General features: G+C 51.2%; 2 long non-coding RNA genes across 2 annotated transcripts; one reads left to right on the top strand and one right to left on the bottom strand.

The window, feature by feature from the left end:
• Positions 1-297: 297 nt before the first annotated feature.
• LOC147649923 (uncharacterized) lies at positions 298-8369 on the bottom strand. The gene is made up of 2 exons (XR_015277605.1): positions 8274-8369; positions 298-5282 (listed from the first exon to the last, which is right to left on the bottom strand). It is a non-coding gene; the product is annotated as an uncharacterized LOC147649923 (long non-coding RNA).
• On the top strand, positions 7012-10672 carry LOC147649922 (uncharacterized). Its single transcript, XR_015277606.1, has 2 exons — positions 7012-7409; positions 7778-10672. It is a non-coding gene; the product is annotated as an uncharacterized LOC147649922 (long non-coding RNA).
• Positions 10673-23952: the final 13280 nt, after the last annotated feature.

The following is a 23952-nucleotide window of genomic DNA, read 5'->3' as shown; positions in this document are numbered from 1 at the left end:
GGATATTCTGGAATAAGGCACTGGAAGTTGGCACTGCCAGCCATGGCATGCCAAGCCCCGAGCCCTTAGGAATCATCCCTGCTGCTGGAATCATCCTGCCCCAGAAGCATCACTGGTGCTCCTCAGGCTTCACAAATGCTCATCTTTAATGCCTCCTCATGGATTTAAGATGCCCAGGATAAGGTAAAAATCTCTGACAAGCCAGAGCTGCTGCTCACCCTCTCTCCTGACACCGTTTGGGGATTTGGCTTGGGGAAATCCTGGGATTCTGGGACAGAAGCCACTGGTGGCATGAGCACAGAGCCACTGTCACCTCCTGGGAGCCCTCAGAGCCCTGGGCTACTCTGGGCTGGGGTGTCAGGCCCAGCAAACACAGACTGGTTCCCAGTGGAGCTGTGATCACACTGATGAAAATGGCATTTTAGGTCAAGTGATATAAACTGGGGGGGAAAATTTGCTTTAAAAAAGTGCATGTTCACATTTTCAGAGTAAATATCTGGGTTTCAGTTTAACACATCCTTTGTGTCTGAGAATGGGTTTATTTTAGTTATTTAGTTTTATAGTTATATATTTATCCATTAGATATGGATTTCTTTAGTTATTGTATTGTTCCTTTAGTTATTTGTACAGTTATTGCAGGGAGGGAAAAGGCAGTTTCAGTTCCAAGCATTTACTGGATGAGTTTATCTACATTATACTCAAATACAATGTTTTGACTATATATTAAATTATTATCATGACTTCCCCTTTCCTGCCTTATCCTTTGTTAAAAAACTTTGAATTTTGCCCTTTCATTTACAATAATTTTATTTCTTCTAACCTCCTCTTTCCAAGGCCAACCATTCATTTTGTAGGCCCTGCTACTGAAATCTTTTAGCGCTTTTAATCCTTCCTGAGCACACACACCCAAAACTCCCTGATACAGAGGCTCAAATTTAAAACTCAGTAATTGACCACTTGGAAAACATTTATTTTTAATTTTTTTTTTATTGCCTTGTTTTTTTCACTCCTAACTCTGCAAAGAAGGGGTGAGTCACAGCTTTGAAATCTGCACTGGATGCCAGCTGAAAACAGAGGCTTTACATGATCAAATTGACAGATGATTCCAAGGCAGCCCCGTTCCACACAGACCCATCCATATTCCCAGTTAAAAGAAATATTGCATTTTTAAGGGTAAAGAAACATATTTAAGAGATAAAGGAAAAGAAAAGTTTGCTGGTCATCAATTATCATAATAAAACAGAGGATGGGGGGGGGGATGAAATCCACTTTAAAGACATGTTAAAGCCCCCTAATCTTCAAAGAGATAAAGGCTGCCCCTGAGAGAGCCACTTCGCCAGGAGGCAGCCACGGGCCTGGCCTCAGGGGAGGTCGATCCAGCTCCAAAATAAACCTGGGATCAACTTGAAGCGAGTGCTCAGGTTCAGGGGGTGTTGAGAAGGAGGAGAAGGGGCATGGAAGGACACGGTGAGGCCAGGCCTGGCTGCTGGCTGTGGGGACACGCTTTGGGGTGGCAGCGGGGGACACGGAGGGATCCCTCGTGGTGTTCTCCTCCCTGTGAGCCCTGCTGGAACTGCCAGACAACCTCAGAGCAGCTCCAAATCCCACAAAAAGCCCGAGTGGTGAACCCAGCCGTGCTGGGCCTGCAGGGACGGAGCTCACCCTCAGCGCTCCCCGCCTGAGCCGGATCCATCCCACACGGAATTTCCTTGGCTGGGGGTGACAGACAGGGGCTGGATCAGCCAGGTGAGCTGAGCTGAGCTTGTTTAATCCTTCTGAGCACAAAATGGGAGTGCAAAGCCCACAGCTGTGTCAGAAGTGGGGACAGGACTCTCGTGTCCTCGGGTCTTGCGATGGCTGGTGGGAAAGGCCAAGGCCGAGCCTGGACTCTGCCCTGTGATCACTCACAGGAGATGCAGCAGGGCAGAAAATCCTACCCTTCCCACATTTTGGAAATTCAAACTCCACCCTTTAAGTAGCTCCCCAACAAAGGCTTCAGTTTATCCAACGTGGACCAAAGGGGAGGCTCCAAACTGCATTTCACAGTTTGCCAGGTGGGAGAGGCTTTTGTGCAGCTCCAAGTCGCTTCCCATCATTAAACATTACTTGTTAAACAATTTGGGAAAGCAAAGTTCAAAACTTTGGAGGAGAAAAACACCAAAAAGTGAAAAATGGCAAGGCCAGGTGAGCAGGGATTTCTTCTGGAAAGGTGACATTGATTACAGCCCTTAGAAAGTAGAAAATCAATCATGGAAGCAAAAATGAGACTGAGTGTTGCCAGGTTTTGACCACTGTGGAAGAATTAGGATTTGGGTCCATATGCTGGGGTAAAGATTCAGAGAAGAAGGATCCTAATCTTTGGTGAAATGTGACCTGCTCAGAGCCAAGCAGCAGGGATCATCAGGGACCACCAGGAAATAAAAACCTGGGTCCAGAAAAGGGAAGTGATTCCAGCTCTTTGGAGAGCCCTGCTGAGCTCTGAAGTGAAGGGGGCTGAGCACATCCTATGCTCCCAGTGCCATCAGAGGGGCTGCCTGGGCACAGAGTGCTCCAGAAAAATGGGAATTTGCTGCAGCATGCAGGGATTAGGGATCATGCACTGGAACTGCATTATTGGATCTTTCATACTAACACAGAAATGCTCCCCATCCATCTGTCCATCTGAACTGTGTCCCACTAACCGGCAGCTCCTCAGGTTTTTCCAGAGTACCTTCCCCCAGCCAGAAGAAAACTGTCCCAGCTTTACCCAGGAGCCATCCAGACCCACATCAAAGCTTGGCAGAAATCACAGCCAGGCTCTCTCCAGCCCCTGCAGTTCTGGCAGAGTCAGAGCACGAAGCTCATTTTATACCAGTGAGCTCAAGCTGGCATCTGAGAGCAAAGCTGGAAAGGAACCTGCCAAGGACACGTGAGGGGTGACCTGTCACCAGCTGTGGAGCAACCCCAAAGCATCCCAGCGAGTTTGGCTACTCAGAGCATGGAAGTAGCTGGATTCTCACAGGTTTGGCCAATTCACTTTGCTCCTCCAGCATCTGGTGGTCCAGCCCCAAGGAGGAGAGTGTCCAAAGCTTTGGAGAGCTTGTATCCTCCAGCAGCAAGGGCTCATCATGCCCCAAAACACACCCAAGCCTCTTATCTCAGCCCTAGTGTTCTCACAGCTCATGCTGGACCAACCTCTCACCCTCCTGGGTCTTGGAGGCTTTAAAAAGTTGTTTCCAACGTCAGATGGAGGAGACTTTATCACTAAGTTCAGTACCAGACTTTTTCAGCAGCTCACAAGCCAAAACAAACACAAACAGCAGGCTCCCCATTCATTACTCTAATTCCACCATAAAACATTCCAAAATGCAGTTCTGACTGGGGGTTTTAGATGATTTACTGCCTTTTCAACAGGCAGTGTCTATGAACTGGGTGAGCTCGTGGGTCAGATTTACACCGAGGAGCAGCTGAGGAGCTCACCCTAAGCACAGCCTCTCTATGCCCAGGGCAGCAGGACCACTGATAACCTGCTGAAAAATTCCCAAAATGTTCCTCTTTCCTACCACATGGATGTGGCTGCCTCCAGTTTTTCTCAGAGGAAAAGGGAAAGGAGAGCACAGGGGGTTGGAAGTGCTACTGGTTTGGGCTCAAGAGTTTGCTTCAAGGTGGGGATTAAGGAGCATCACCCACTGGCAGCTCATCCCATGCCTGGAAACACCCAGGCCAGGCTGGATGGGGCTCTGAGGCTGAAGATGGCCCTGCCCATGGCAGGGGATTGCACTCAATGACTTTTAGAAGTCCCTTCCAACCTAAATTCTTTAATCCAAGACACCATGCATGGAACAAGAGGCTCTGGCACGTGGCACTCACTGAGGACATCCACACCGTGGTGGGTCCTGGCACCACATCAGGGGTCTTGGGTGGCCAAGGAGGTGTCAGTGACAGCCATTCCTTGTGCTTCTGGCCACTGCAGAGAGCTGGAGCCAACACTCAGCCTGCATGCATTTCCACAAATCCATTGCTCCTCCTGGATCCCCTTTTTTCTCCCTTCTGATGGAAGGAAGCATTCTCAGCTTCAGCTTTGGCAGGTGTCACACATTGCTCTGACAAGTTCCATCTGACCAAGTGACTCCAACACGTGCTTTATCAGAAAGATTCCCAGCCAGCTCTGCTTCCAGTGGCTCCAAAATCCCCTTGCAAGGTCTGTTCCAATGACTGGGATAGCAGTGCCACGTGTATCCCACAGCACAGCCTGGTTTGCCTCCAGCTGTCCCCACCAGAGACCCCTGAGGAATGGTGCTGGCTCTGGATGCTCCTGGTTAATCCAGATCAAATATAAAACCTTTGCCATTTTCCCATTTTTCTGTGTCAGGTTAAAAACCAGATTCCCAGGGAAGCTGGTACATGGAAAGACGAGTTCAGTTAAGCATTAACCCTTTGGGATCTCACAGCGAGTATTTTGGAGTTCTGTCAGGAATCCTCTTTATCCTTCAGATGTTCCAATTTTAATCCCGGCCAAGCTCACAGGTAAAGACTCTTGAGCAGCTTTTTCCAAGTAGCATCAGCAATGAATCCAGCAGCTTTCCAAGGACAATGAGCAGCAGTGGCTGGGAGATCTCTTGGGAGCAAACAGGAGGTCCCAGATCCAGCAGATCCCAGTCCAAGGCATGGTGCAGTGATGCCTCATTGCTCTCTCAGCCACAACCAGCTCTGACACCAGCCAGATGCTTTTCCTTCCTCGAGCTGAGCCAGCTGAGTGAGCCACATCCCTGGGGAGTTTGGGAATTGGATAAGCTCCTGCTCAAGCTGCAGGGGATGAAGCCACTCAAGCCATGCTGCTAACGGGGCAGCAATGCAGCTCTCATGCAGAGCATCCCCCAAAGATTTCCCAGGCACGCTGTGCATCCCAACCTTCCTCCTGCCAGCTCCTCAGGCCTTGGCACCACGCTGTGCTGGAGACAGCTGGCAGGGCTCCTGGCTGCCTTGTTTTCCCCTGGAGGCACCAGGAGCTGCAGTGCTGCAGATGTGTGGAGGGGAAGCAACCTGGCTTTCACATCAGGGCTGTGTGATGAGGGAATTTTGGTGTTTCAGCTCACTTTGGACGGGGGAAAATGTATTTCCTCTTCTTCTGTGGGCTGGAGTCTTTAACAGCATAGCCACTTTCATGTTTCAGTTGGGATTTTTCTTATTCCTGCTGCACAGAACAAAACCAGTCTAACACTAAGACCAGGAATTTGGGTCCTTCTTGGCTCTCTGAAGATCCAGCTGACTGGAAGATGCAGCTCTCTCCAGTCATCTCCAGGCTGCTTGAGAGGAGATGCAAAGAAGAGAATGAAAACAAAGCTTTATTTAAGTGCCAGTGTTGTTCACGCTTGGCTAAAATCAGATATAAAACCAGCTGAAGGCTTGAAGTGAGGAGCTCCTGTGGATTTAGCAGTTAAAGTCAGGGGCAGCCACACTGTCAGCCTTGTTGCTGCTTTGTGTCTGCATGGGTGGCTCTGCAGTTGTCCAAGCCATTTTCATATCAGCCAACAGCAGAAAAAAACACCTGGGAAGCCCTTTCTCCCATCCTACAGCCAGCCAGAAAACCACCATTCACTTGGATATCAGCACTCCCAAATCTCCCTCTGGCAACAAGCAGCTTTAGGGTACCTTGCCTTGCTTATCTGCCCAGGTAGCCACACTTTCCACTAAGAAAAATATTTGAGGATGATTCCTTGCCTGTCTGTGGCAGCAGTGGGGTGTGTTAGAGCAGGATTTGCATTCTTCTGTCGGTTAAACCTAAGGATACACCTCTCTGCCAGGAAGGGACCGTTCTGTACTGCTTGCACACAAAAATCCAGCTCCTCCAGCATGAGACAGGCCCTGGATTTTCTCTGCCTTCTCCCTTATCAGAGGTGAGAGTTGCCAGCACCTCAGCATGGGGCTCCCCCAGGAGCTTGGGGAGAGCTGCAAGCCCTGATTCCAACCATCCTCCCAGCTCCACCAGCTCTGTGTTATACCAGTCACAGCAGAGGAAACAGCTTCTCCAGCTGGGATCAGCTAGCAGAGCTGATCAGACCCCCTCCATCTCCTGCCTTCTGCTGTCCATACAGGGGGAAAAGGGATCGCGGTGTGCTCGTTAACCAGGTGACGTTCAAATCCAGCAGCCTCCCCCACCTTCCCCTAGGCACAACCCCTGCAATGTAAATTACATGGAGGGGTAGGATTTAGAGGGCTGCTGGGAGCGGACTTGGCGCCCAGATTCCCATATCTGGAAGAGCTCTGTCCTTTGTGAATTGTGTTATGAGACAAAGGCGGAAGAAAACACCTGGAACACTGAGGCCGGGGTGGGGGTGAGAGATGGGGCTGCTTTGTAAGATTTGGGCCAGATTTGTGGAGGTCCTTGGAGACCAGCAACCTCTGCCAGAGGGAGCTGTGCACCACGACTCAGAGAGGTGACTGAATGCCCAGAGACCTGGGTCAGGGCTTGCCCTGGATGGCCACAAATCCCGGCCCTGAGCATACGCGGAGCAGCTCTGCTGCATCCCGGAGGCACCGACCTGCTCCAGATGTCAAACAGAGTCATTCTCTGCCTGGGATGTGTTGGATTTGCTGCACACACTCAGGCAGAACCACCTCCTTCCCCATGTGTTGACAGGGCTGTGCTCAAGCACCTAAAGATATAGAAAATGTGCCTGGTGGGATGGAGAGCGAGGCTGAGCTCTCCTGAACTCGCAGCTTGCACCTTCCAGAGCCACTCCCTGCGCCTCTCAGCCACTACTTCATCCTCCAAAAACACCGTGGCACCTTTTTTTGAGACTCTCTTAACGAGCTCTAACAAACCTCAGCTCTTCTCTACGCGTGGGACACAGCACAAAGGTGTTTTGTGGCTGAGAGAGGGATGTAACAGCGCAGGGCGGAGAGGGAGGGGAGGAAAGGCAGATAAAGCCTCTCCCTCAGCTTTTCACGGGAAATCCTCCTCACAGGTGTGAGGAGAGACGTGAGAGGTTTGTAGGACGCTGATAAGGACCTCCACAGACCCCCTTCAGAGTCTGTAGCATCTCAGAATGTTAGCTGGAGAAAGAAAGGAGAAAGCTGGAGATGCGGAGACACCAAGTGCCACCGCAATGTCCCCACGGTCCCCTCTGCATCCCTGACTGCCACTGCCCGGGCTGGGAGCTCCAGAGAACGAGCTGCAGGGCTCAGAGACACAGCCCCTCCCTTCCTAGCGGGAGGAAGGGAAAACCCCATAAATAAATGGCAATAGGAAAGAGATTGCAGGTCCTGCAGCAGCGCCTGGAAGCCGCCTCGGAGGCGAGGCAGGGGGAGGAAGGGAGCCTGACTGACAGCCTGATTTAAGACCTGCCTGAAAAGCAAACAAAAGCAATTGAAAACTGCATCATCTAGGAAAACTTAGTAGGTTGTATTTTCACAAGTGAGGACTGATGGTAAGACCAGCTTAATCCCCCGGTGGACTTTCCACACCTCGGTAGGGGCCAGCTGGTTTGTCTTGCAGCTGATTGCTGAAATAAGAGCGGCGGGCTGGGGGCTGGAACAGGATGGGCTGCAGGGAGCGACACACAGCAGAGGCCTTGGGAGAAATGTGCTGGTTTTCCAAAGCCTCCTTCTCCCTCTCACAGCCAGTGGCACCTCCTGGGCTTTGCAGCGAGGAGGCTCCAGCCTGGCAGAGTCTCTGCTCGCAGGCAACAGGAGAAAAATCCCTGGAGGATCTTCCTCCCTGTTTCCAGTTGATTTGGGGGGCAGAAAACACAGCCAAGAGGTAAAGACAACCCCGGGCCTTGTCTTTCCTTCCCAGGGACTGAGCTGGGGACACAACGAGCTGGACACGAGCTACAGGACAGTGCTGGGGCCACACCGGGCTCACCGAGGGCAGATATGGTGCCTGACACAGACAAGTGTTAAAAGATGACATCATGTGCAAGCAGACAAAAAAACCACAAACCAATCCACAGCATTCTGAAGCCCTCTATAGATAATATTTCCGTTTAGGTTTGGCTTGAACAAAACTGCAGTTTCCTTCTGCAGAATCCAAATGAAGTCCAGAAAAAGAGAGAGAAAATTGTCCCCTTTGCCCAAGCCAGGCAATGTTCTTTGCCCTGATTCCCCTCCCTGAAATGATGAACCAGGATGACATTTCCTTTCCCAACATCAGACTTGTTAACAGGGCAGAAAACCACAGGTTTAACCTGCCCAACCCAGCCCTGAACAGATCAGACATGCAAGCAGCAGATGTACGAGCCCCCCGTATCGAGCGGAAGCCTTTTTGTCAGCTTGTGGTTTCAAATCCAGACCTGATGGCTGGAGAACAAAAGGCAAAGCAAACGCTCCTCAATCCATTCCTTTCCCAGTCATCTATTTCAGCCTACAAGCTGGGAGACTGGATATATATGTAGGAGGGGAGATAGGTAATTAAATGAAGATGGGAGGTGCCTCACCTGGGATATTGGAACATTTAGGGCTGACAGCCTAACAAGTTCCTGCAGGGGAATAAACCCAAGCCTGGCATCTGGGAGCTCAGGGGATGTCCAGATGATTAAAAGCAGCTGAGGTAGATTTGGTAGCTGGGGCTTAATGATCATGGTGTGAAGTTCTCTCCTTCAGCTTTTGGTCAGGGAAATAATTTAAATAACACTTCATGTTTGCAGCAGGTTATATCCACTTGGTGAGGGGTGGTAACTCCACCAGGAGGTGGAGCAGGATGCTCCAGGGGATGGAACAGCTCTGGCTGTCCCCAGGGATGTACTGCTGTTATCAGGAGCCCGGTGCTCTCCAGCTCCCAGGGCTCTGCTGAGACTCAGCATCCCAGGTACTGGCACACATCTGGAATCCAGACCAGACAGAGAATTTGTTCCTTTCCTTGCCTGAGGGAGAAGATGAATGAAGCTGCATGGCTGACCTGGGATTGTTCAAAGGGACAGATGATATATCAAGGTCTCTGCCTCTGGCAGCACCTATGTAGGGATATGGACCTGGTCTCAAGGCCATCAGTCCCTGCTCTGTCCCCTTTCCTGCCCTCACAGTGGCATTTCCCCTCCTCATTATTTGGGCTGAATGACTGTGTTTGCTGACCAAAGTAGCCACTTAAGACCTGATATTTTGTCTCAGACAGTTTTTGCTTTATGAAAACATGACATTACAGCCCAGACCACCGGATATTCTGATCTTTTTAAAGCAAAAAGCTTTTGAAATCCAGTTTCTTGGTGGTATTTGATGTCTTAAACCCATCTCCATCTTTGCAAAGATGTAATTTGGCCCTTCCTGGTGAAGCCAATGCCATCTCTTCCTCCCATGCTCAGGTCTCTGTGCAGCCAGCAGTGGAGCAGGTTGGGCAGTTTTGATTTTTGGGGGATTAAGTGAGGAGCAAGGCAAGCAAAGTCCCAAACCACAAGTGATAAAGAGGATATAAAGATCAGAGATTTGGTCTCAAATCCCAGATCCAGACCCCTGGCTGCTCCCAAACTGAGCCAGACCTGCTGAATCCATCAAGCCTGACCCATCAATTTTCTGCTCTCCTATTGCCAAACCCCCCATGCTGCCCCTCCACTTCCAGTGGTTTTTCCTGAGCAGAGCTGGATTTAACCCCCTTCCCAGCCTTTCCTCACCGCTGATCAAGCTCAGGAGCCAAATCCAGAGCAAGCACATCCTTCCAAACCCTGAGCCTGAAAACCTCCTTGCCCTGCTCTGGGTCTTGCTGGTTAGGACCAACTCCAAGGCTAATGCACCTCCATTGGGATGCAAACAGCTCCAACATGGGACCATGGAGACCTTCCCAGCTCCATCCCCAGCTTCCCTGTGGATGGGGGGGACGGGGAGAAGCACAAATCCCCGGAGCCACGGGCTGTGCTGCCCTTCAGCTGTGAGCAGAAGGAACAGCAAAGCAGCTGCCTCGAGAAGAGATTGCTCCCACAACCCTCACCTTAGACACCTGCCTGCAAAATGGGAAAGAGGAGGGGAAGAGAGGAGGGAAAACAGGGAAAAAGCCAACCTAAAGGCCCCCATTGAATTGATTTCCTGATGGAGATGGCTGGGTTCTCACTCGCTGTTTATCGAGCGCTACCTGCACTGCGGCGTTTCTGCTCCCGGGGGTTCCTGCCTGGCTCCCCCTCCCAGCCTGCAGGGAATGGGCTGGGATGGCCCCAGCCACTTCCATTTGTACCCCCAGCCCTGCTGGAGATGGATGAGTGGCTTCAGGTCGTTAATGCTGCCTTTCCCTGCAGCTCCCACGTGATCCTGCCCCGCTCCAGGGCTAAGCACCAAAACAGGCTGATTTCCCCCTAAGAGTGTTGGTTTTCCCTAAGCTCTGTCACCTGTCCATCGGAAACTGAAAACCTCTCACCCAGAAGCCTAAAAGTGCATTCGTTTTCAAATTAATTATTAATTTTCCACTTTCCAATTAAAGGAAAAAAAAACCAAAAAACAGATTTTTTCCTCTGTGATGGACATTAAGGAATGGGGTGGTTTTTTTTCCCCTACCACAGCTGCAACTGCAACACATTTGTCCAGGTTTCCCCAGTGTTGTGAGTGCCCCAAAACTCTTATTTGCTGTCCCTTGTCCCCCAGTGCTACCAAGGGGACAGCAAGAACCAGGTCCCCAGCAGCAGCAGCACCTCTGACCTGGCCTTTTGAGGAAGGAAATATCCCCAGAGGCATTAACTCTCCCATTTTCTTCCAGCAATCATCCTGCCTCCCCAGATCCATGCTAGTAATTCCTAGATGAAGAATATATGCTAGAGCATGACTTTTAAGCTGGGATGCTCCTAAGGAGGACACCATTCCATGAAATGCTGGGATTTGGGCTGAAGCTCTCCTGTACCAGCTCCTGCAGTCGTTCAGCTCCACCTGAAGCTCCATGGCACAGGGGTGTAGCGAGAATCCTCTCTGTGATCCATGAAGGAGGAATTCCTTTTCCACCCAATCCCTTCCACAGGACAGCTAGAAACCGTTCCAGCACGCAAAAAAAAACTCCAAGAAAATTCCCTTCAACCATTGCAATCGGCCTGTTCAATCCATTTTCACACCCTGGGGGCTGCTTTGTGTGGCTCAGCATCTCCTCCCCACCTCCAGAGCACCAGCAATTCCCCTGGCATCCCAGGAAATGGATTTCCTGATCATGTCCCAGCAGTGGAATCCTGGAACCCTGTCACAATTAAGATCACTTGTTCCCTTTGTTTGGGCATCTCTTCTTCAGAGCAGACTGGGCAAGAGCCACTGCAGCACTTCAAAAGGAGAGTTCACGCATGGGTAAAGGTCCTTTAAAATGGGATTAAAAATTCACATTTTTGCCTTGCATTTTTTTGATGTTTCTAATCAAACCTATCCTGAGACAGAGAGGAGGATGGGCTGAACTTGCTGTTTTTCAGTGATAAGACATGGAGAGGTTTTGGTGGCTATTTCTAATCAGCTTTTTTTTTTTTTTTTTTAATTTCTAAAAATAAAACCCCTTCTCTGAAGCACTTAGAGTTTTCAATTTAAAAAAAAAAAAATCAAAAAAAGATATATATGCATCATTTTCTCCACAACATTTCACTTTCACCAGACTGGCTACACCAAAATTTTTCTGTTTCCACCAAGTCCTAACCAAAACCTGGCCAGGTTTAACACTCTAAAATCCCATTTTAGATCTGCCCACGATGCCCAAAACCTCAAGGGCTCCTCTCTGCCTTCCTGCCCCATCGGAGCGGATCCTTGGATTGCTCTGCCTGCTAAAATCGTTATTTTCAGCGTGGTATCCCAAGGGATTTGGTGCTCAGCAGCAGGTAAGTGGCCTTTGATCCCACGGGGCAGCAGGGCTGGTGGATAAGGCTCCAGGGAGACAGACTCCACAGCCATCCCTCCTTCCTTAATTCCCTTCTGAAGTGCTGGAGCCACTGTCAGCTCTCATTAAAAGAAGGGAATGCCCTTGTTTTAATTCCCAACCAGAGCCAACTGGATAATGATATTAACCCCGGCAGGGGGTGGCAGGAGAAGGCACCTCCTCGCTTCAAATGTTTGGACAAAAAATTTGCTCTCATTAGGGCACAGGCCCAGGAGATGTCGCCTTTGTAGGGGGGGGACGGGGCTTTGTTGGGTTTGAATGTCCCCTCCGAGAGCGCCCCGGGCTGTAATTGGGGCCGGGCCATGCTGGGGGAAGAGAGGGAGAGACAAAAAAAAAAGGCAAGGAAAGTGTCAGATCTCCTCTGTGATTCCATATTCTGCTGCAAATTCTGCTCCTGGAACACGATCCCTGAAATCAGGAGCAGTGTGGTGACCATCAGGCCATGGATGGCCTTGGGGAAGGTCAGGTCCTGCCCCATGCAGGAATGGTCCCACTGCTCTGGGAGAAGGGCTGAGGAAAGGCCAGTCCTGAGGGCAGAGATTAACTCAGCTGAAAAGATCAGAGCTGGAAGGGGAGATCCATGGGATGGACACAGAGCTGTCCATGGGTCCTTTCTACCAAGAACTGATGAGGGAACACCAGCCCCTAACTGACCACGACGTTCCTGTTTCTCCTCGGGCACAGAAATATTTCTGTCATCATTTTCAGGAGGTTTCCCGTATTTGCAGATGCTGCAAACCAGGGAGGAGCAGGACTGGGGAATTCCCAGTGCCAGGGACACCAAAAGGTGAGGAAAAAGCTCATTTTTCCACAGCAGCAGATGTCCCAAGGGACACATCCCTTGGGAAAAGGAAGTGCATTTGTGATTTACCTGCTCTCAGGGATCACAGCACCTCTCTGAAGTCACTCCAGACATGGAGTACCCAAGGATTCAAGCAGGGATGTGATGGGAAACACTCCTAAATCATGATCCAGCCCGTGGTGTGCAGGTGCTGCACAAGATGTGACACCAAGGAATTGAAGTGACTGAGAGAAGCTGTGGCTGCCCCTGGATCCCTGGAATGTCCAAGTCCAGGCTGGATGGGGCTTGGAGCACCCTGGGACAGTGAAAACCAGCAGGGGGCTGGAACAAGATGAGTTTTGAGGTCCCTTTCCACCCAAATTCCATCCTGGAATTCTGGGATTGACTAAATATTGCCTCTCCCTGATACCATTGGCATCTTTTCCACAGACACCACTGCTAAAGGCAGCACCCCAAATCTTCCTCCCGGCTCACCATGCTCGGGAAAAGAGAGGAGCCGGTGGGAAAAAAGAGCTGGCAACAAACTGCCCAAGTCAAGCAGGGAAAAAATGTCACCTTTCCTCCAGTGGGAAGGGGTTGTCAAAGGGATCTGCTCAGCCTTGGGCAAGGAGGGGGGGAAATGAAAAGCAAGTGTTTAATTAATTCCTCATTTGTGGCCGAGGAGCCAGTTTATTGCTTCCCTCATTCCCGACTCGCCCACTGTCAGGGCGTTTGGAAACAGGTTGGAAATGAGGGTTGTCCCTGTCACAGGAGATCAGGGATTTCTTTGGAGGGTCGCTTTTCCAGGGTTTTGTTGTAATTCCAGCTGGGTGAAACCTCGGAGCCGCCCTGGTTATTCCCATTTCTGGAAGCTGTGGAATCAGGTCCTTCTAAGGACAGCGTTGGGATGTTGAAGATTTGGGAAGGAGCAGATTCCAACTCATCAGTGGGATGGGAACACAACTCCAGCTGCACATCCAGTTGGAAAAGGACAAAAAAAATGCAGAAATATTTGAATTCTCCTGACCTTGTGGAGACTTCCTCCTGTTGGCTTCTCCGGGGAGAGGAGCAGATCCTGGAATCCAGAAAGTGGGACCTTATCCTGCTCCAGGGACCTTAATCCCAGCTCATCTCAAACCTCCACCAAAGTTTTGGGTCAAAGGGCCTCGTGCAGCAAGGGCAAAGCTACTGTGAGTAACTGAAGTTTGGAAATTATATTTATTTCCTATTCCAAGCTAAAAACTGGCTCATTAGAAACCTTTCTTTAGCTTGCAGGGAACTCACACATCAATATCTTGCTTATTAAAATTTGTTTCCTTGGAAATATGGCATCCATGATGGATGCCAATCCATAAGAACATTTTGTTTTCAAAGGAATTTGGAAAAAAAATTAAATTAATAATGTTCCTAATGTTCCCTTTTAGCCTGAATCCATTTTTAACACTTTAATATTAAAAAACCCAGTTTATTCAGTCACTCTTGAGTCTTCCCAAGGACTCCAGAGATCTCCTCCAGGGGAAACCAGGCACTTTAAAAATAAAAGAGAAACAGGTTTTAACTCTCAAATCTGCTTGCAGATCAGTTGAGGGTGACTTGATGGGACAAAGCCTGACTGTGATGGGACAAACGACACTTGTCATGTTGTTTTCAGGAAGCTTCTCCTAAAATCAGGATCAAGGAGAGCCTGAGGAAAGGGTACACAACCTTCATTCAACCCTGAGCAGCCTCCCCTGGCTCAGCCACGCTTCCAGTTTGCAGCAAATAAACAGAAAACTGGGGAATATTCGGGGAATTCTTGGTGGGAGCAGCTCGTTGCCAGAGAAGTTAGACTGGGAAATAGCAAAATTCGACTGGGAAATGGCAAAATTAAATCGGGAAATGGCAAAAATTCAACTGGGAAATGGCAGTAAGTAAGTAAGCTCAGTTGCAGTGTGTAAAAATCCCAGTTTATTTGGGATACAGCACAGCAAAACCCCCCAAAAGTGGATTTAACAGGGAGGTTGATTCCCACAGTCCCTCCCACAATCCCTAATCCAGGACGTGCCTCGTTTGGGCTTGGAGGAACATCCACGAGTTGGCCACTAAAGCTTGGCTTCCCCTCAAGCTCTCCCTCCAAGTTCTCCCCTAAAACTTGGCTTCCTGGGCAGTAAAATGAGGATAATGACCAATTTTTCCTCTCCTTCTGGAGGGATGAGATAATTTGATTTAAGGAAATGACAAAAAAAGCACATTTTGGAGTTCCAAGTGCAACTAGAGAGCCATGGATCCAAAGGAATTGATCAAAGAGTTCCTGGAGGTGAAGTTCTTGCTCCTTCCAAACCCACATTTGGAATAAAAATCTGAATATTTTGCAAGAACTTCTCCATTTCTCTGAAATTTTTGAAAAGGGACAAAGCTTTTCTCGAGTTTTCCAGAGTCACTGCTGGAATATTTCATTTCAGTTTGGGCAGTATTTCCCTGGACCATTTTGTTTAAAGGATATTAAAATATATCATGTCATATAATAATATATTAAATGTCATAATCCATTTTGATGCTGGTAAATTTCAACTATGTATCCAAAAATCCAAACAAAACATTTTCTCCTATTAAAATGTCAGTTTTTTTATTGAAATAAATGCTTATTTTTTTAACAATCCCAGAGTTAGGAAGCATTTTAGACTTCCTCTGCACTTAACTGCTTTTCTCCAATTTTCCTGCATGAGAAATTCTGATTTCTAATTGCTTTGCAGAAGGGGAAATTTTCATGTTGTTGTTTTCCAACTACAAAACTGCAGTTTTCAGTCAGCTCTCAAGGCACTGGAATTCCTCAGCTTGTATTTTTCCCACAAAAAGTGGGAAGAAGGAAAAGAGGAGGAAAAGACCCTCATTTCCACCAGTGTTTTTGAGTTCTCTCTTAAACAAAAACCGGATAGAAAAGACTCCACTCCTGGCAAGCCGATGAAATTGAAATGGTGACAAAGATTTTGTTCCTGAAAAGCCCCAGATTTGCAAACAGAGCTGGCTCCTGTGGAATATCAGAGCAATTTTACCTTTCTGGGATGGCATTTGACACATCTTGCTCCTCCCTCATTACTGGCAAATCCTGTTGATGTGAGAAGAGGAAAAAAAAAGAAGTTGGTTTTTTTTTGTTGGGTGTTTTTCTTTAGCTTGGGGAAAATAAAAAGAGGAGAAAGAGGAAAGAAATAAACTTGTGCTGTAATTTCCCAGCATCTTCTCCTGTTTCTGTTGGGAGCAGGTGACATTCCTGGGCTCATCGTGGATAGTTGGAATTCTCTGCACAGCCACAGGAATTATTGTCGATATCACACACGTGGGGCTGAAATTCCTCCCACAAACCTCTGGCTGCAGGATCGTGGTGCTGGATCAATCCCTTATTTAGTGCTGAGAAAAGAGAGAAAACCCCATGGAACAACTGCTGCCTTGTACTGGTGGGAGTGATTTCCTCGTGGATGAGATTTCATGGAAAAGAGAGGCAGCTTGTGCTCCCAAACACCCCAAAAGACACTGAATTCCCATGGAATCACAGAAATTCCGGTTCAGAAGGATCCTTGGGAGGTTTCAAGTCCAACCTCGTGCTCAAGGTCCTCACTGAGCTCCAACTGGGTCACTCCTGGCTTTGTCCAAAAAGCAGGACAGTCATATCCCTGTGCTTCCAGGCAGCTCCTGCAGTTCTTCCCAACTTTCTCTGGAATGAAAACCCTCTTGCTCCCTGGAAAAGGAGTAGGTGAAGGTGTGAAGGGCAGGAGAAGGAAAACCAGGGGAAAGCCAAGTGCCAGCCTCTCCATTCTGAGATTCCAGCTCTCAGGCTCCAGTTCCGGGAGCCCAGTTAGTAAAGGAGAGATTATTATCCCAAACAATTACTAACGTGTTCCACCTTAAATGCAGGGAATAAAAGAGGAATCACAGAATATCCTGGAAGGGACCCAATCAGGCCATCAAACCTCAGCCCATTCAATAGGAAACTTTTACTGAATGGGTTTAGAGTGCAGACCTCTCCAACATTTCCCAGAACCTGCAAATCCCCCAGGTGAGCTGGGGGTGAGCAGAGTGCAGGTGAACCCCTCACACCAGGGAAAAGCTGCTTTTCCCAGGATCCTGGAGGCAGAAGGAGCAGCATCCAGGGCCTGGCTGTCAGCAACACCCATGGGGTGGGACAGTGGGTGCTGACACCGGACCAAAATGATCCCCACAGTTTGGGGCTGGAGGATTGATTCCCTGACAGTCCTGCCCTGCCTATGGCTGGAGTTCTTGACTGTTTTCATTAGTTTTTCATTGTAATTTTATTTCAGAATGGTAACAGGACACCCCAAGGCAATGTGTTTCCAGGGGATTATTGCCTCCAGCTCTTTGCTTTACGACACATGCCATAATCACCAAGAAATGTACAGCCTGTCACAACTCATTACCTAAGCCTGGCTTATATAGCCACATATTAGGCGTGATGGATAGACCAGAGCCATAAAATTATATGGACATTTGGTGGCAAAAGTGAGCTTGTCCTGAGAATGGCTTGCAGCTGGGCCAGCTGTGCTTGGAGCCATCCTCAACTTCAGAGCTCTCACGAGTTGGTTTTGCTCTCATTCTGCCCCCAGAAGGTGCCTGAACTAATCCCATGGTTTCACGCTCCTCTGCTGCCCCTCTTAGCTTGGCAAGGCTCACCCACCTGCAGCCACTAGCAAGAAACACCTTCCAGGCGAGCTGAGCCTCACAGAACTCCCCTGAGGCCTTGCAAAAGCAGGTCCCAAGTCAGGCTCCTTCTCCCTTTTACTGCCCATAAATCACCAGGCACGAGATTTCCTGGAGAGCAGCGAGGCGGAGGAGGGAAAAGGGAGAGCACGTGGGGCATGAGCTGCTTTCTTCCAGGGAATGGTGTCATTCTGGGTTTATTTTACACTTTCAGGCAGTCTGGGCAGCTGGCAATGTCTGAAAGCAAGAAGGGACACTCTGGGTTTTGGGGGCAAAGGGAATTTGGGCAGCAGCAAGAGCCAGGAGAGCAGCGGGGAGCTGGTGACCCCCAGGGAATGTTCTTGGCCAACAAGGCTGGAGAGCTGGGCAGGACCCACATCCAGAGCAGCCCCACAGGGTACCCCTAGCACTCCAGGGTGTTGAAGCAGAGCTGTTCCACCATGGCCAGGACAGTTGGTGGTTCCAAGCTTTCCCTGGAGCTCCCAGGGACTCAGACAGGAGGCCTTTCATGGGGGTCCCGTCATTCCCAGCTGCTGGGCTGGCTCTGGCTCCCAGAGTTGTGTCACTCCCAGGGCTGAGGATGGACAGGCTGGGATTCCTTCCCCCCACGGAGCCCAGGGCTGAGGTTACAGCTGGAGAACGTCAGCACTCAGCTAGGCAGGGAATGAGGCAGAAGAAGAGCACTTTTGTACAGCTCCAACACACAAATGCTCCTCAGACCAGAGGCTCCTGAGCCAGCACCTCGAAGAACCACTGGGATGAAGCTGAAGATTATGGAGGAACAGCAGGACAGAAGGGATCTTCATCTTGAGAGGCTCTTGTGGTGTGACATTGGCCAAACAGCAGGCACCCATGGGAGCTGCTCATTTACCCTCTCCTGCTATAGTTGGGCGGAGGAGAATTTAAAAATTAATGAGGGGCTCATGAGTTGAGATCAGGACTGGGAGAAAAAGACACTCTAAGGGCGAAACAGGTTCAAATTTAACGGTATAAAGCCTAAGCAAGCAGGAGAATCTCCTCACATAGATCTGCTGGAGGAGTTGTGCTGCAGGAAAGCCTCCTCAGCCTCTTCTGTCCCACTGCAAGTGCCTTTCTCTGCCTGGGAACGCTCACAGAGGGGCTGTGAGAGCTGGACCACCAGGACAGGCACTCCCCAGAGGACAGCTGAGATCCAGGGATTGCCTGGCAGGCTCCTGGCTCTCAAAGCCAGGTCTGTGCTAGCCTGGCCAGCACACAGCACCACCCTCCTGGCCATGTCCCAGCCCCACAGCAGGCTCAGGCCCCGCTCAGTCAGGCCAGGGTGGAGATTGATTTTGTTCTTTGGCTGGGGACAGCCTGCCCTTAACCACAAAGCCTAAAAGAGCCCACAGCCCAGCCCTTTGCACGGAATAAATTCACAGCAAGGCTTTTCATCCCCAGGGAGGTTCATCTTACCTGAGTCCTGGGACAATGTCACAGGGATAGAGCCTTCCTTTCTCCAAGGAGAGGGTTTTCCATATTCTGTGCCTTTAAGCTCACTCTGCTTCTGCCCCTCTTTCCAAACAGCCACCTTCTTGTTCTCCAGCTCTGCAACTCAGATACATGCACCATGCCCTCTTTCCCAGAGATTTTTTGGGATTTTTCATCCTTCTTACCATTCTCCATGACCCAAAGTTAAAGATATTCAGGTTAAAATGACGTGCCTGAGGTGGATTTTTCCAGACCCCCTCAGAAACCCTCTCAGTTGAGCAGGATCTGCCTCCCCCAGGTGACAAAGGCAGTTCAGGAGGACATAAACTGCAGCTGTGCACAGTGAATTGCTCCTCTTGGATACATGGAGACAAATCCCTTTTGCCCACATCTCTTCTGCCATACCTGCTCCCACTCAAGATTCCCTTTATTCCTAAGAGCAGCTTAACGTAAATCCCGGCCATCCCAGGAGCTTCTAAAGGCTTTTTTCTCCCTGCCAAGTTTCCTCCAGCCCTCGGAGGGCAAACAGCAGCCACACAGCCCCTTTTGTGCTCCAGGGCTTGGCTCCTGGTCCCCCCCAGGCTGGTGGGCAGGAGAGGTGCCCTGAGCCACGCTCGGAGGGCTGGCACAGCATCACAGCAGGCTTTGAGCAGCAGCTGCTGCTGGGTGTCCATGGAAAGGGCACCTCACCCAGCCCAGGGCTGCAGAGGAGGGGGGATCTGCAGGGCAGAGCCTTGGGTAGCACTGGGGATCAGGGTTTGGGGGCTGGGAGCCTCCAGGGGGGATGGAGCTGGTGAGGGAATGAGAGATCAGCCTCTGAGAGGGGAGCTGGGTTATCCAGATTTTGGTTTGGAAGGCACAAAACACAGCAGCAAGTGTCACTGGGCTGACTGAGGGACAAAAATCAGAGCCTGCAGCTTCAGAAATGAGACTTCCTCACCCCTGCTCTGCCTGGGACAGAAAATTCCAGTGCAGGCACAGGGTGTGGACAGGACTCAGCTGGAGGTGTCCCTGTCCCAGCTCCTCATTCCCTCCCCTCTGCCTGTGGGAAGGGCCACAAGAGATTCCTGCATGGCAAAATCAGCTTTAAGGGATGTTCCTGTGCTCTCATTCTGCTCTGATGGGGCAGCAGCTTCCAGGGGAGGAATGGAAACACCACCCAGAACCCTGCAGCGACACCTGAACACTCCCAGCTCTGGCCCTGCAGCCTGGAGAGACACGATGGGCCCATGCTGGTGTGGCTTGGGGACATCTGTGGGCTCTGAATGGTGATGGCCACTGAGGCCTGTCCTGAGCCATAAAACTCTTGAGGGGGTCACACAGTGAGTTAATGGGACCCTACAGTTACCCAGGGAGAGATTCAGGTAATGGAAGGCATAAAATACACCAGGTGAGAACAATAAACCCTCTGCAATGGCTGCACTTTTTCTTTCTCCTGACTATTTCCTCTCCCCCATTATTGCTCTGGGGTTGGTTTTTTTCCCCACATGGTCTTCTGACTTTCCACATCACTTTCTCAGTCTCTCCTTTTGTTTTTTTCCCCTGCCCTTGTGTTTTTCTCTGCAATCCACAGCTAGTGTTTGATTTGTCCCTCACCTGTGGCTGCAGTTTGTGCACAGTGTCCCAGTCTAGGCTGTGGTTTGCATGCATTGGTGATGTGCTCCCACATCTTCTCTGCCCTTGTGTTTTGGAGAAAAAAACCATTATCTACGATTTATCTTGGTGGCAGCTTCACATTAAAAAATTCCACACACTTTTAAATCTCATGTAATGCCCTTTCCCTTCTCCATGTCAGGCAGTGGGACACACCAGGATCGTGATCCCAGTGCTGCCCATCCCTGTCCTACACAAACCAGGGCTGGAGGAAGAGCCCAAAACCTCAAAGCTCTCCAGAAACATCTGCAGAGGATGGGATGACACCACGTCACCCTTCCCTGCAGCACCTTCTCCCCTTGCCCAGCCCTTTGGTGGAGATCACACCAGGGAGGAAACGTTCCTTTAGGCTTCCCTCATGTCTCCAGCCCTGCCAGGACCGTATTTATTTATAAATGAGAAAAGAGGCTGTGATCTCATGTCTGGGGTGAAGCAGGTCCTGACAAGTCACGCAAACGGTTCCTGTTACTGCAGGGACCAGAATAGCAACATCCAGCTCCACTAGAAGATGGATTAGTTCAGAACAACACTTTGGGAACAGAACTCTGGGAAGAGCAGGATATTTTTGCTCTCCAAAAGGTCCTTATGTATTAAGATAAAGGGGGAGAGTGAATATGGGCAAAGTGTGCTGTGCATGGCTCTTCCAGCCCTCTGGAAAATCAATGGTGATTCTCCAGCCTCTCTCTCCCTGCACTCACAGGACCCTCCATCAATCCCAGGAGTTACACAGAGTCCATTCCCTTTGCAAACTTCCCTCCTTCCCTGAGTTTACCTGTCCATTTCCTCTCTTTCTGGTGCTGGGAGACTCTGTTGGATCCCATGTGAGAACTGGGGATCCCTCTTGGCCATGCTGTCAGAAGCAGCAGCTGCTTTCTTGTCTTAAATGAATTAAAATATTGCTCCCTTCTCACAGCCATCAGGAGGAGAGGAAACAGCCTCAGGTTGTGCCAGGGGAGGTTCAGGTTGGATATTAGGGGAAATTTCTTCACCAGAAGGATTATCAAGCACTGGCCAGGGAAGCTGTGGAGTCACCGTGCCTGGAGGGTCGGGGTGACCTGGGCAGTGCTGGGGGAATGGTTGGGCTCAACGATCCTAACGGATTTTCCCAGCCTAAACTATTCTGTGATTCTACAAAATGCATTTAAAATACAGCTGGGGAGGACTCCAAACTGAATCCCCCATTCCAACCACCCTCCAAAGCCTCAACTCTGAGATTCCCTGCTTGGGGGAACAACCCTGGCTGGGAAACCTCCCAAAGGTTGGGGTAGCGGCACAACAGCCGTGCTGGGGCTGCAGCCAGGTGTGCTGCACACCAAATCCTGGGAAAGCCCAGATCCCGAGAGAGGCTGCTCCTGCCACAGCCCAGGGGACACAGAGGGGACAGGGACCAGGTGTGTGCCACTGGCACAGCCCAGGGGACACACAGGGGACAGGGACCGGGTATGTGTCCATGGCACAGCCCAGGGGACACACAGGGGACAGGGACCAGGTGTGTGCCACTGGCACAGCCCAGGGGACACAGAAGGGACAGGGACCAGGTGTGTGCTCCTGGCACAGCCCAGGGGACACACAGGGGACAGGGACCGGGTATGTGCTCCTGGCACAGCCCAGGGGACACAGAAGGGACAGGGACCGGGTGTGTGTCCCTGGCACAGCCCAGGGGACACACAGGGGACAGGGACCAGGTGTGTGCTCCTGGCACAGCCCAGGGGACACAGAAGGGACAGGGACCAGGGGTGTGCTCCTGGCACAGCCCAGGGGACACAGAGGGGACAGGGACCAGGTGTGTGCTCCTGGCACAGCCCAGGGGACACAGAGGGGACAGGGACCAGGGGTGTGCTCCTGGCACAGCCAGGGACACACAGGGGACAGGGACCAGGTGTGTGCCACTGGCACAGCCCAGGGGACACACAGGGGACAGGGACCGGGTGTGTGCTCCTGCCACAGCCCAGGGGACATAGAGGAGACAGGGACCAGGTGTGTGTTCCTGGCACAGCCCAGGGGACACACAGGGGACAGGGACCGGGTGTGTGCTCCTGGCACAGCCCAGGGGACACACAGGGGACAGGGACCGGGTGTGTGCTCCTGGCACAGCCCAGGGGACACGCAGGGGACAGGGAGCGGGTGTGTGCCCCTGGCACAGCCCAGAGGACACAGAAGGGACAGGGACTGGGCACTGCTGGCCCGGGAGGGGGTCCCGGCTGGGGGGACATGGGGGGGTGGGCAGCGGGACCCCGCAGCCCCCGGGCCGGGGGCCACTAGAGGGCAATCGTGGAGTGTCCCACGCCCGGAGCGAGGGATGCGCGGCGGGGCCACAAGGGCTGCCCGTGGCCACACGGACACGGCAGGGCACCTGTCAGTCCGAAACTTAAATAAAAAAAGTATTTTCGGATTGTGCTCGCTCTAGGCGCTGCAGGCGGCTAAGGGGATCTGTGGGATCTGTGCAGGTACGAGCTGCAGCAGCTCAGCCCCGACACCGAGCAGCGGGGGCAGCCCCAGCCGCGCTGCGCTGTAGCCGCAGCTGATGAAGTTCATTTAGGGAAAAGCTGAAAAGCTGCTCCTAAGGCAGGCAGGTGCCAGTGCTGCTGTCCTTGATCGCCGGCCGTGGTGAGCTCAGCCTTCCCCCAAGTAACAGGACAAGAGGGAACATCCTCAGGCTGCACACGGGGAGGTTTAGATCGGATAAAAGGGGAAATTGCTTCACCGGGGGCTGTCCAGCCCAGGCAGTGGTGGTGGAGTCCCCGGAGGGGTTTAAAAGCCGTGTGGATGTGGCATTTGGGGACACGGGTTCGTGGTGGCCTTGGCAGTGCTGGGATAACTTGATGATCCCACAGGAATTATCTGTGGCTCCATGGCATGTCCCGAATTTTCCCAGGGATGCAGTTCCGTGCCCCCTCACCCCTCCACGGGACACTCCACCACATCCTCGGTGACACAGAGGGGCTCCCTGGAACAGTCCCGCAGCCCTGCTGGCTTTGCTTGGCCGGTCCCCAGCCCCATCCCTGCTCCGGGCGCTTCCCCCGGGTGCCAGCAGCCCCTCCCTTTATCAGCCTGGGGCGGTGGGAGATAGGCAGCGAGGCTGATAAGCCCTCAAGTGGCAGCGTGCTGTAAACATTCCCACTGGTGCTGTTAGATTAGAGCGCTGGGAAAATGCCTCCAGCCCCCCGGGCCACCAGCGCAGCCGCCTGGGGCTGGGGGGCTGCTGAAAGCTGTGGAGGAGCTGAAGTGCTTCAGGGCAGGCTGGATGCTGCCTCCCAGGGAAGCAGGGCTTGGCAGGGGCTCCCCAGGATTCCTAGGAGGGTTGGTTTGGTGTCCGACCTCGCAGTCAGTTCCAGCTGCATCCACGGGCTTTGCTGCCTTTTTTTGCCCAGATGGAAGGAAAACTCACTTCTCCCTCCCTCCATCTCCCGGGCTTCTGGTACCCAGAGGTCTTGGCTGGCTGGAAGTTCTGTCTGGGGGTTTTCACATCTACCTGGAGGATGGCACAGAGGTAAAGGATGTGCTCTTCCTTCCAGAGTAACCCAGACCCATTCTAAACCCATTTTAAACCCATTTTCCTCCAGTAAAACCAACCCACCACAAG

Source organism: Cyanistes caeruleus, chromosome 18 (assembly GCF_971803275.1).
Source record: "Cyanistes caeruleus chromosome 18, bCyaCae1.hap1.1, whole genome shotgun sequence".
NCBI classification, from domain to species: Eukaryota; Metazoa; Chordata; class Aves; order Passeriformes; family Paridae; genus Cyanistes; species Cyanistes caeruleus.
This window is presented reverse-complemented; position numbering and strand designations above follow the sequence as displayed.